Source organism: Megalopta genalis, unplaced genomic scaffold, assembly GCF_051020955.1.
Source record: "Megalopta genalis isolate 19385.01 unplaced genomic scaffold, iyMegGena1_principal scaffold0052, whole genome shotgun sequence".
Classification (NCBI taxonomy): domain Eukaryota; kingdom Metazoa; phylum Arthropoda; class Insecta; order Hymenoptera; family Halictidae; genus Megalopta; species Megalopta genalis.
Window position 1 is genome coordinate 752501 of NW_027476121.1, and position 2500 is coordinate 755000.

Here is a 2500-nt window from a genome sequence, read left to right on the forward strand (position 1 = left end):
GCTTCTGACCACCGAGGAAGAAGTTGCCTTCATCCACGGTAGTCTTCTTCTGGTGGGGAACCGTTCCGATCGAGATGGTAAAAGACTTACCGACATTAACGGACATGCCGCATGATGCCAGGAAGTCCTCCGTACAGTCAAGCAATCGCTGCAGGCCCGTTGTCGTTGAGGCTGCGAGGATTAGGTCGTCGGCGAAGGCTGCCGACCCGATCCTCACCCCGTCGATATCCGCCCCGATGTCTTGGGGGAGGCTCCTGAGGAGTCTGTCCATCACCATGTTGAATATGCCGGGGGACATCGGGTCTCCTTGCCTCACGCCATGCATCGGATGGATGGCATGGGAGTGCCAACCACCCGACACAATGGTCGTGAGAGCATCAGAGTACACCGACCCGACATACTCAATCATGGGAGCGGGACAGCCCCTCAGTTCGAGCGTCTGTAATATCGCGGGGTGAGAAACGGTGTCGAAAGCCTTCGCGACGTCAACCGACGCAACAAAAAGCGGCTTATGGCGCGCATGGGAGTGGCGTAGCAGCAAGTCCAGCAAAAACACGTTGTCCGCACATCCGTCTGTCCTACGGAACGCTCTCTGCCTCCCATCCAATCCGATCAATCGACCCATCCGCCTAGCCAGGACTTTGTGGAATCCTCGCACAAGAGTCGAGGCGACGGTGATGGGTCGAAAATCAGACGGAGAAGAAGGCAGTCCGGTTTTAGGAATGAGCACGGTCCTGGCGTCCCTTAGGTGAATAGGGAGTCTGCGGCACCACATAATGAGGTTATAGATCCTTTGCAAAACCTCAAGGGGGGTTTTACAAAGGAGTCTCGCAGACAGACCGTCAGGACCAGGTGCTGTCTTCCTACCCGGAAGCGCCCTCCGTAGTTCATCCGGATTAACAGGAGACCACAGAGAGGAGATGGTGTCCTCTCGGTTTTCACACGGAGGACAGCTGTCGCGCGCACCTGTCATAAGGGCTTCCCAATAGGGAACCATAACATCTTGAGGGATGCCATGGTCACCGACGGGGCCATCCCTTATGACATCCAAACAGCGCCGGGGGTCCTTACGCCACAGTTCTTGCACTATGCCGTAATTCCTCCGGCGCTGTCTGCGTCGCGAGAGCGGTTCCTCCGGTTGCGCACGGCGGCCTCGACGCACGACACTCGCTGCATGAGGTACCGGAAAGATATCCGCCAGGTAAGCGGTGAGCCTTTCCAGAATATTCCCGCGATCCTCTCTTCCAACCAGGGCACAGATTTCATCCAGGGTATTAGCCTGGAATCCATCGCACCCTAGTGGTTCAAGGCCGCGGAAATACTCCAGGAAGACCCGATCGCTATCCTGGACCTCCACCGCGAGATCGGGCGCCTCAGCCACCGGCTGCAGTGACTCCTGTTGAATGCGGCCAACGTGCTCCATCACAAGCGCTCGGTAGTCCTTGTGCTTCCGAGCGCCCTTGATGGCATCTAGCGACCTGCCAGGCAGGAACCCAATGAGCGCTTGATTGATGAAGCGCACACCCTTCATGGACAGTTCTGCCTCGCGCCGCGCCAGCAAAGACACCTCCTCAGCACTCCAACGTGCTTTTGCTGGCGCTGCGCGGTTCACATCATCTGACCAATCAGGGTGAGCGGACCTCATGTGAACGCCCCTACCGATCTTGGTAACGAAGGATCTATCGCAGCCTGGGAATTGACAAGGGAAATCGACCGGTCGGGAAGGGGGATCCCCAGAGCTCGGTCCCGGAAGGGGGGAAATTGCTGGCCTAGGGGCGGCAGAGGCCGCCCCTCTACGTGTACCCATCCGAGGCATTGTTTTGTCGCGAGGGCCAACAAAATTACAGCACGAGGGGGCTGGCAACCCCCAAGCGCCAATGTCGCCTGAACCCCGTTAGCGTTACCCGGCGAGAACCTATAGGAGGTGGGGAAGACTTGGACGGGAGAGGCTAATGGACCTAGCAAGAGGTCTATATTGCGCATCACCGTCCCTGCAACTATAACTCCCGTTAAGAGAGTCATAGTTACTCCCGCCGTTTACCCGCGCTTTTTTGAATTTCTTCACGTTGACATTCAGAGCACTGGGCAGAAATCACATTGCGTCAACACCCGTGGGGGCCATCGCAATGCTTTGTTTTAATTAGACAGTCGGATTCCCCTAGTCCGTGCCAGTTCTGAGCTGAGCGTTGAATGGCGGCCGAAGAGGACGACCGCACCGATGGGAAACGCCACGGAAGCCTCGCAGCAAGGAAGATCCGCGGGAGGCCAAGGCACGGGACCGAGCTCGGATCCCAGCCACGAGAGCCGTTCACCTCGCCCAGGCCCGGCACGTCAGCCAGACCCGCTTCCCGACCAAGCCCGACACGCCCCGCTCCTCAGAGCCAATCCTTATCCCGAAGTTACGGATCCAATTTGCCGACTTCCCTTACCTACATTAATCTATCGACTAGAGGCTCTTTACCTTGGAGACCTGCTGCGGATATGGGTACGAACCGGCGCG

The 2500-nt window shown here is 57.7% G+C and overlaps 1 pseudogene; it reads right to left on the bottom strand.

The window, feature by feature from the left end:
- Positions 1–2500, bottom strand: part of LOC143261446 (large subunit ribosomal RNA) — an 8544-nt pseudogene that overhangs the window by 3646 nt on the left and 2398 nt on the right.